The sequence below is a fragment of the Oncorhynchus kisutch genome, linkage group LG30 (assembly GCF_002021735.2).
Source record: "Oncorhynchus kisutch isolate 150728-3 linkage group LG30, Okis_V2, whole genome shotgun sequence".
Lineage (NCBI taxonomy): Eukaryota > Metazoa > Chordata > Actinopteri > Salmoniformes > Salmonidae > Oncorhynchus > Oncorhynchus kisutch.
In genome coordinates, this window is record NC_034203.2 from 23,977,922 (window position 1) to 23,989,055 (window position 11,134).

The window sequence follows — 11,134 nt, forward strand, 5'->3', positions numbered from 1 at the left end:
CAGGAGACAGGTATACTGATAACAAAACCTGGCTGTGCTGCTGCTCCAGTTTCAACTGTTCTGCCTGCTGTTATGGAACCCTGACCTGTTCACCGGATGTGCTACCTGTCCCAGACCTGCTGTTTTCGACTCTCTAGCGACAGCAGGAGCGGTAGAGATACTCTGAATGATCGGCTATGAAAAGCCAACTGACATTTCCTCCTGAGGTGCTGACCTGTTGCACCCTCGACAACCACTGTGATTATTATTATTTGACCATGCTGGTCATCTGTGAACATTTGAACATCTTGGCTATGTTCTGTTATAATCCCGGCACAGCCAGAAGAGGACTGGCCGCCCCTCATAGCCTGGTTCCTCTCTAGGTTTCTTCCTAGGTTCTGGCCTTTCTAGGGAGTTTTTCCTAGCCACCGGTGCTTCTACACCTGCATTGCTTGCTGTTTGGGGTTGTAGGCTGGGTTTCTGTACAGCACGTTGTGACATCAGCTGATGTAAGAAGGGCTTTATAAATACATTTGATTGATTAATTGAAACACGTACAGGTAACTAACTGCCTGCTTAAAGGAGTCACCGACATAAAGTGTCTTAATAGGGTGTTGGTCCACCGCGTGCTGCCAGAACAGCTTCAATGCTCCTTGGCATAGGTTTTACAACTGTCTGGAACTCTATTGGAGGGATGCGACACCATTCTGCAACGAGAAATTCCATTATGTGATGTTTTGTTGAGGGTGGTGGAAAATGCTATCTCAGGCACTGCTCCAGAATCTGCCATAAGTGTTCACACACACCAAACCCTTAATTTTAAAAAACCCTAAGGTCGATGTCCGCAGAAATCCAGTTAGCATAATAAATTAATCTCCATAAAAATCTGTCGATTTAAGCTAGAGATATCAGTTTTTTTGCATTGGGTGCATCTAAATCCACCGCATCCACCTATGTGGCACTTCTGCATCTGCAGTGAAAGAGCTAGAGAGGTGTTTGTCAGATCCTGAGACATCCCGAAAATCGGTCTCCTCGCAAAATCGTCGGTAGCGTCTATGGAATGATGAGACTATCATGATGGTGTTCTCCGTTTTGCTCAAAGACCTCCACAAGTGTCAGGAGACTTGTCTGAATTCGGTACAGCCGATCTGCCAACTTCTGTCTGTACCGTTCTAACAGTTTGGGCTACACACTAATATGAGCCTCTCACGAACATGTATAGTATAAAGTACAAAGTTTGGACACACTTGTTTTTTGTTGTTGTTTTTTTCACCTTTATTTAACCAGGTAGGCTAGTTGAGAACAAGTTCTCATTTACAACTGTGACCTGGCCAAGATAATGCAAAGCAGTGCGACACAAACAACAACACAGAGTTACACATGGAATAAACAAACATACGATCAGTAATACAATAGAAAAAGTCTATATACAGTGTGTGCAAATGAGGTAGGGAGGTAAGGCAATAAATAGGCCATAGTGGCGAAATAATTACAATATAGCAATTAAACACTGGAATGGTAGGATGTGCAGAAGATGAATGTGCAAGTAGAGATACTGGGGTGCAAAGGAGCAACATAAATAAATAAATAAATAAATACAGTATGGTGATGAGGTAGATTGGATGGGCTATTTACAGATGAGCTATGTACAGGTGCAGTGATCTGTGAGCTGCTCTGACAGCTGATGCTTAAAGCTAGTGAGGGAGATATGAGTCTCTAGCTTCAGTGATTTTTGTAGTTTGTTCCAGTCATTGGCAGCAGAGAACTGAAAGGAAAGGCGGCCAAAGGAGGAATTGGCTTTAGGCGTAACCAGTGAAATATACCTGCTGGAGCGCGTGCTACAGGTGGGTTCTGCTATGGTGACCAGTAAGCTGAGATAAGGCGGGGCATTATCTAGCAGAGACCTATAGATGACCTGGAGCCAGTGGGTTTGGCGATGAATATGCAGCGAGGGCTAGCCAACGAGAGCATACAGGTCACAGTGGTGGGTAGTATATGGGGCTTTGGTGACGAAACGGATGGCACTGTGATAGACTGCATCCAATTTGCTGAGTAGAGTGTTGGAGGCTATTTTGTAAATGACATCGCCGAAGTCAAGGATCGGTAGGATAGTCAGTTTTACGAGGATGTGTTTGGCGGCATGAGTGAAGGATGCTTTGATGCAAAATAGGAAGCCGATTCTAGATTTAATTTTGGATTGGAGATGCTTAATGTGAGTCTGGGAGGAGAGTTTACAGTCTAACCAGACACCTAGGTATTTGTAATTGTCCACATATTCTAAGTCAGAACCGTCCAAAGTAGTGATGCTGGATGGGCGGGCAGGTGTGGGCAGCGATCGGTTGAAGAGCATGCATTTAGTTTTACTTGCATTTAAGAGCAGTTAGAGGCCACGGAAGGAGAGTTGGAGGTTAGTTACTACAGTGTCCAAAGAAGGGCCAGAAGTATACAGAATGGCGTCGTCTGCGTAGAGGTGGATCAGAGAATCACCAGCAGCAAGAGCGACATCATTGATGTTTACAGAGAAGAGAGTCGGCCCGAGAATTGAACCCTGTGGCACCCCCATAGAGACCGCCAGAGGTCCGGACAACATGCCCTCCAATTTGACACACTGAACTCTGTCTGAGAAATAGTTGGTGAACCAGGCGAGGCAGTCATTTGAGAAACCAAGGCTGTTAAGTCTGCCGATAAGAATGTGGTGATTGACAGAGTTGAAAGCCTTGGCCAGGTCGATGAATAAAATAAAATAAAATAAAATTTTATTTGTCACATACACATGGTTAGCAGATGTTAATGCGAGTGTAGCGAAATGCTTGTGCTTCTAGTTCCGACAATGCAGTAATAACGAACAAGTAATCTAACTAACAATTCAAAAAAAAAAAAAAAAAAACTACTGTCTTGTACACAGTGTAAGGGGATAAAGAATATGTACATAAGGATATATGAATGAGTGATGGTACAGAGCAGCATAGGCAAGATACAGTAGATGATATCGAGTACAGTATATACATATGAGATGAGTATGTAAACCAAGTGGCATAGTTAAAGTGGCTAGTGATACATGTATTACATAAGGATGCAGTCGATGATATAGAGTACAGTATCTACGTATGCATATGAGATGAATAATATAGGGTAAGTAACATTATATAAGGTAGCATTGTTTAAAGTGGCTAGTGATATATTTACATCATTTCCCATCAATTCCCATGATTAAAGTGGCTGGAGTAGAGTCAGTGTCATTGACAGTGTGTTGGCAGTAGCCACTCAATGTTAGTGGTGGCTGTTTAACAGTCTGATGGCCTTGAGATAGAAGCTGTTTTTCAGTCTCTCGGTCCCAGCTTTGATGCACCTGTACTGACCTCGCCTTCTGGATGACAGCGGGGTGAACAGGCAGTGGCTCGGGTGGTTGATGTCCTTGATGATCTTTATGGCCTTCCTGTAGCATCGGGTGGGGTAGGTGTCCTGGAGGGCAGGTAGTTTGCCCCCGGTGATGCGTTGTGCAGACCTCACTACCCTCTGGAGAGCCTTACGGTTGAGGGCGGTGCAGTTGCCATACCAGGCGGTGATACAGCCCGCCAGGATGCTCTCGATTGTGCATCTGTAGAAGTTTGTCAGTGCTTTTGGTGACAAGCCGAATTTCTTCAGCCTCCTGAGGTTGAAGAGGCGCTGCTGCGCCTTCCTCACGATGCTGTCTGTGTGAGTGGACCAATTCAGTTTGTCTGTGATGTGTATGCCGAGGAACTTAAAACTTGCTACCCTCTCCACTACTGTTCCATCGATGTGGATGGGGGGGTGTTCCCTCTGCTGTTTCCTGAAGTCCACAATCATCTCCTTAGTTTTGTTGACGTTGAGTGTGAGGTTATTTTCCTGACACCACACTCCGAGGGCCCTCACCTCCTCCCTGTAGGCCGTCTCGTCGTTGTTGATAATCAAGCCTACCACTGTTGTGTCGTCCACAAACTTGATGATTGAGTTGGAGGCGTGCGTGGCCACGCAGTCGTGGGTGAACAGGGAGTACAGGAGAGGGCTCAGAACGCACCCTTGTGGGGCCCCAGTGTTGAGGATCAGCGGGGAGGAGATGTTGTTGCCTACCCTCACCACCTGGGGGCGGCCCGTCAGGAAGTCCAGTACCCAGTTGCACAGGGCGTGGTCGAGACCCAGGGTCTCGAGCTTGATGACGAGCTTGGAGGGTACTATGGTGTTGAATGCCGAGCTGTAGTCGATGAACAGCATTCTCACATAGGTATTCCTCTTGTCCAGATGGGTTAGGGCAGTGTGCAGTGTGGTTGAGATTGCATCGTCTGTGGACCTATTTGGGCGGTAAGCAAATTGGAGTGGGTCAAGGGTGTCAGGTAGGGTGGAGGTGATATGGTCCTTGACTAGTCTCTCAAAGCACTTCATGATGACGGATGTGAGTGCTACGGGGCGGTAGTCGTTTAGCTCAGTTACCTTAGCTTTCTTGGGAACAGGAACAATGGTGGCCCTCCCCTCCCAGTTGCACAGTATTGTCTCTTATCGATGGCGGTTATGATATCTTTTAGGACCTTGAGCGTGGAGCAATGACCAGCTTGGAAACCAGATTGCATAGCGGAGAAGGTACGGTGGGATTCGAAATGGTCGGTAACCTGTTTGTTAACTTGGCTTTCGAAGACCTTAGAAAGGCAGGGTAGGATAGATATAGGTCTGTAGCAGTTTGGGTCTAGAGTGTCTCCCCCCTTTGAAGAGGGGGATGACCGCGGCAGCTTTCCAATCTTTGGGGATCGCAGACGATACGAAAGAGAGGTTGAACAGGCTAGTAATAGGGGTTGCAAAAATTTTGCCGAATAATTTTAGAATGAGTGGATCCAGATTGTCTAGCCCGGCAAATTTGTAGGGATCCAGATTTTACAGCTCTTTCAGAACATCAGCTATCTGGATTTGGGTGAAGGAGAAATTGGGGAGGCTTGGGAAAGTTGCTGTGGGGGGTGCAGGGCTGTTGACTGGGGTAGGGGTAGCCAGGTGGAAAGCATGGCCAGCCGTAAAAAAAAAATGCTTATTGAAATCCTCAATTATCGTGGATTTATCGGCGGTGACATTGTTTCCTAGCCTCACTGCAGTGGGCAGCTGGGAGGAGGTGCTCTTATTCTCAATGGACTTTACAGTGTCCCAGAACATTTTGTAATTTGTGCTACAGGATGCAAATTTCTGTTTCAAAAAGCTAACCTTTGCTTTCTTATCTTCCTGTGTATATTGGTTCCTAACTTCCCTGAAAAGTTGCGTATCGCGGGGGCTATTTGATGCTAATGCAGTATGCCACAGGATGTTTTTGTGCTGGTCAAGGGCAGTCAGGTCTGGAGTGAACCACGGGCTATATCTGTTCCTGGTTCTAGATTTTTTAAATTTAAGATGGTGAGGAAAGCACTTTTAAAGAATAATCAGGCTTCCTCTACTGACACACCTACACTACACCTACTCATTCAAGGGGTTTTCTACATTGTAGAATAATATTGAAGACATCAAAACTATGAAATAACACATATGGAATCATGTAGTAACCAAAAAAGCGTTAAACAAATCAAAATATATTTTATATTTGAGATTCTTCAAAGTAGCCATCCTTTGCTTTGATGACAGCTTTGCACACTCTTGGCATTCTCTCAACTAGCTTCACCTAGAATGCTTTTCCAACAGTCTTGAAGGAATTCCACATACGCTGAGCACTTGTTGCCTGACTTTCCTTCCCCCTGCGGTCCAAATCGTCCCAAACTATCTCAATTGAGTTGAGCTCGGGTGATTGTGAAGCCCAGGTCATCTGATGCAGCACTCCACCACTCTCCTTCTTGGTCAAATAGCCTTTACACAGCCTGGAGGTGTGTTGGGTCATTGTCATGTTGAAAAACAAATGATTCTCCCACTAAGCGCAAACCAGATGGGATGGCGTATCGCAGCAAAATGCTGTGGTAGCCATGCTGGTTCAGTGTGCCTTGAATTCTAAATAAATGACTGACAGTGTCACAAGCAAAGCACCCCCACACCATCACACCTCCTCCTCCATGCTTCACGCTGGGAACCACACATGCAGGGATCATCCGTTCACCTGCTCCGTGTCTCACAAAGACACGGGGTTGGAACCAAGTCTCAAATTTGGACTCATTAGCCCAAAGGACAGATTTCCACCGGTCTAATGTCCATTGCTCGTGTTTCTCGGCCCAAGCAAGTCTCTTCTTCTTATTGGTGTCCTTTAGTAGTGGTTTATTTGCAACAATTCAACAATGAAGGCCTGATTCACACCTGATTCATTCTTCTCTGAACAGTTGATGTTGAGATGTGTCTGTTACTTGAACTCTGTGAAGCATATATTTGGGCTGCAATCTGAGGTGCACTTAACTGTAATGAAATGATCCTCTGGTAATGATGGACTGTCATTTCTCTTTGCTTATTTGAGCTATTCTTGCCATAATATGGACTTGTTCTTTTACCAAATAGGGCTATATCTTGTATACCACCTCTACCTTGTCACAACACAACTGATTGGGTCAAACACATTAAGAAGGAAAGAAATTGCACAAATTATCTTAACAAGGCACACCTGTTAATTGAAATGCATTCCAGGTGACTACCTCATGAAGCTGGTTGAGGCAATGCCAAGAGTGTACAATGCTGTCATCAAGGCAAAGGGTGGCTACTTTGAAGAATCTTTGGTTACTACACGTGTGTTATTTCATAGTTTTGATTTCTTCACTATTATTCTACAATGTAGATAGAAGAAAAACCCTTGAATGAATAGGTGTGTCCAAACTTTGACTGGTACTGTGCATGCCCACAGGCCTCACAAGACTCATCTGAAGGACCCCCGGTATCAGTTGACATTTTGGGGGGGAAGTACAGTGCATTCGGGAAAGTATTCAGACCCCTTGACTTTTTCCCTATTTTGTTACGTTACGGCCTTATTCTAAAATGTATTAAATACTCCAGAGTAGCGCAGCGGTCTAAGGCACTGCGTTTCAGTGCTAGCTGTGTCACTAGCGATCCTGGTTCGAGTCCAGGCTCTGTCGCAACCGGCACAATTGGCCCAGTGTCGTCCGGGTTAGGGGAGGGTTTGGCCGGCAGGGATGTCCTTGTCCTATTGTGCTCTAGCGACTTCTGTTTCGGGCCGGGCGCATGCATGCTGACACGGTCGCCAGGTGTACGGTGTTTCCTCTGACACATTGATGTGGCTGGCTTCTGGGTTAAGCGAGCATTGTGTCAAGAAGCAGTGCGGCTTGGATGTGTTGTGTTTCGTAGGATGCACGGCTCTCGACCTTCGCCTGTCCCGAGTCTGTACCGGAGTTGCAGCGATGAGAAAAGACTGTCACTACCAATTGGATACCACGAAATTGGGGAGAAATATGGGTAAAAGTAAGAAAAATAATAATGGAAAAAAATGATTACATTTTTAAAAAATCCTCATCAATCTACACACAATACCACATACTGACAAAGTGAAAACAGGTTTTAGAAATGTTTGCAAATGTATTACAAATAAACTGAAATACCTTATTTACTGTACATAAGTATTCAAACACTTGCTATTAGACTCGAAATTGAGCTCAAGTGCATCCTGTTTCCATTGATCATCCTTGAGATTATTCTACAACTTGGTTGTAGTCCACCTGTGGTAAATTCAATTAATTGGACATGATTTGGAAAGGCACACGCCTGTCAATATAATGTCCCACAGTTAACAGTGCATGTCAAAGCAAAAACTAAGCCATGAGGTCAAAGGAATTTCCCGTAGGGCTCCGAGACAGGATTGTGTCATTGCACAGATCTGGGGAAGGGTACCAAAACATTTCTGCAACATTGTGGCTGTAATCGCTGCCAACGGTGCTTCAGCAAAGTACTGAGTAAAGGGTCTGAATGCCTATGTAAATGTGATATTTCCTTTTATTATAAATTACAAAAGAATTCTACAAACCTGTTTTTGCTTTGTTATTAAGGGGTATTGTGTGTCGATTGATGAGGTCGAATAAAAAACATGAGCTGGCGCAGAGAAAATTATTCAATGTGGAGGTGCTGACTAATGGCGAATAAACTATAAACATAAAGAGAGTTGCACACTCCATATATAAACTCCCAGTAATGTATTGGGTAAATCACCAATGTTTCGGCATCACAGTGCCTTCTTCAGGGTGAAAAACAACAATTAAATCAATTTTAGAATAAGGCTGTAACGTAACAAAATGTGGAATAAGTCAAGGGGTCTGAATAGCTTCCGAATACACTGTATATGATCATAGGAGTCACATCTGAGAAGGAGAGCATTGTGAAGGGTTTTGGCTCTCACAGTTTATATGCTAAAATACCCTTTAGTTATGGAAATGTTGAATCCTGGAGTGTTTGGTTACACTTCACATGAAGCACATTCAATTTCAGTGTCTTCCAAGAGCTTTTGTGTCAATAAAATCCCCACAACGTTTAGACAAACCAATGGTCCCCCTTTACCACATGTTATCTGACATTTCCACAGCTCTTTCAGTAGAAATAAACAGGGCCACGGTACAAAGTGTCTGGCCAGATGTGCTCTTCAGAGAGCATCCCTAGTAAGGTCTGGTATGGCCTTCTTCACACAGAGGGAAGAAGGCCATTGCCATCCAAAGCAGTGATATTTCACATAGTTTATCTGAATTGGACGATATTGGACATATTGAAAAATACAATAAAAAACCATGGCTATGGATATGTCTGTGCTATGCATACCAGTACTATGGTGTGGTGGTTTAAAGATTGTGAGGAGTTTCTTCTCTACACAGGGTTGATTGGATAAGGACTGGCAGATGGAGGACTGCAACATCTCACAAGTTATGTCTTGTGAGACCCGTTCACATAAAAAAGGGTGGACAAACAAGACTTGACCAGTGTGTGTGTGTGTGTGTGTGTGTGTGTGTGTGTGTGTGTGTGTGTGTGTGTGTGTGTGTGTGTGTGTGTGTGTATGTGTGTGTGTGTGTGTGCTTACTAACATGTGCAGGGTATTATTTCTAATACTGTATGTAGGTCCTCCAAGAACCCAATCACCTCCTCTTATTGTCTAGTACCTTGAAATGAGATCTGAATGAAACAGGCAGCGGAGCCGGATTGGCCATGTCGTTGCTGGGTTTCACCCTATACTACCAACAACGACATTGACATTATTTGGCTGGACAGTGGCATGTCTGGCAGAATTACTTTCACAACTGCTACATATTCATAATTACCTAAATATAGTGTGTGATGGTGGGGGAGAAAGGGATATTGGGCAGAGAGGGCTGTAGAATAGATGGACACTAGGCTTGACTGCTGAGCGATGGTGAAATGCCAGCACTGGACTGCCCACCGGCCCCAGGGCTGTGAGGAAACAAAACCCTTTCTCTCAGAGCAGAGACAACATCAAAACAATTTTACCACACATACTTGATCAGTGTCCAACCCTTGATCCCTCTCAGCTCAGGCTAAATTAGAATGCTGAAAACTAAAGGAGAGCATTGCCCGTCACTTGATGTTCATACTATGGTATACGGTTTGTGACATGATCAAAGTCTGATGTCCATTCCACAGAACCATACTTGACAGCTTGCTGACACTTCCAAATGTTTAATGTACCACAAGAACCTTATCATTTAATTCAGGACATTCAATGACAATGGCCTGCAATTAATGTCAAAACTCATTATTTCCATATTTAAGAACTGAACTCACATGGACAAATCAAATCAAATGTTATTTGTCACATGCATCAGAAACAACAGGTGTAGACTAGCAGTGAAATGCTTACGGGTCATTTTCCAACAATGCAGAGTTAAAGACAAAGACAATAATAATACAAATAAAAATAGTGACACGAGGAATAAATACACAGTGAATAACGAATAACAATAAAGAGTAAAAATAACATGTATATACTGTATACAGGGAGTATCAGTACCGAGTTGATGTACAGGGGTATGAGGTAATTGAGGTAGCTATGTAAATATACTGTAGGTAGGGGTAAAGTGACTAGGCAACAGGATAGATAATAGACTGAGCTGTAGCAGCGGTGTATGTGGAGCAGTAGCAGCAGCGTACATGTGTGAGTGTGTGTGTGACATCAGTATGCGTGTGTGCTCATGTTGTGTGTGGGTGAATGCCGGTAGTCTGTTTAGCCATTTGATTAACTATTTAACAGACATGTTTAACAGTCTTATGGCTTGGGGTAGAAGCTGTTCAGGGTCCTGTTGGTTCCAGACTTGGTGCACTGGTACCGCTTAAAATGAAGTAGCAGAGAGAACAGCCTATGGCTTGGGTGGCTGGAGACTTTGACGATTTTTTGGGCCTTCCTCTGACATCGCCTGGTATAGTGATCCTGGAAGGCAAGCCTGGTCTCATAGCCTAGACGTAACATATTAGATGTAAATCCGGGACATTCAAAAGAGTATGATATGTTACACTTGGTATGGTTACATAAAACAGATGGTTACTTAAGGAAAAACATTTAAGTAGAGTGTGTGGTCGGGCATATAACAAGAATGTCTAGCAACCCAAAGGTTGCGAATTCGAATCTTATCAAGGACAACTTTAGCATTTTAATAATTAGCAAATACTTAGCATGTTAGCTAACCCTAACATGTTAGCTAACTACTTATTACTACTTTTTAGCTACTTTGCAACTACTTAGCATGTTCAGCTAACCCTTTCCCTAACCTTAACCCTTTTAACTAACCCTAACCCTAGCCTGAACCCTTTAACCTAACTCATAAACTTAACCCTAAACTCTAGCCTAGCTAACATTAGCCACCTAGCTAGAATTCCTAACACATCATACGTTTTTGTACACATTTGTAACATATTGTACGTTTGGCAAATTTGTTACATATTGTACATTTTTCAAATTCGTAACATGTAATCCAAATTGTAATTCGTAAAATATCATACGAAATGGGTGATGGATATTCACAAATTAATACATACCATAAAAACATAACATAGGCTAAATAGAGTCTCTCAGATTATCCTACAGAATAATGCCAAATGCTCTGAGACCAGGTTGGGATGGCAGGGAGCTCGGCCCTAGTGAAGTACTAGGCCCTACTCACCACCCTCTGTAGTGCCTTGCGGTTGGGTGCCTTGCAGTTGCCGTACCAAACAGTGATGCAACCAATCAAGATGCTCTCAAATCTTTTCA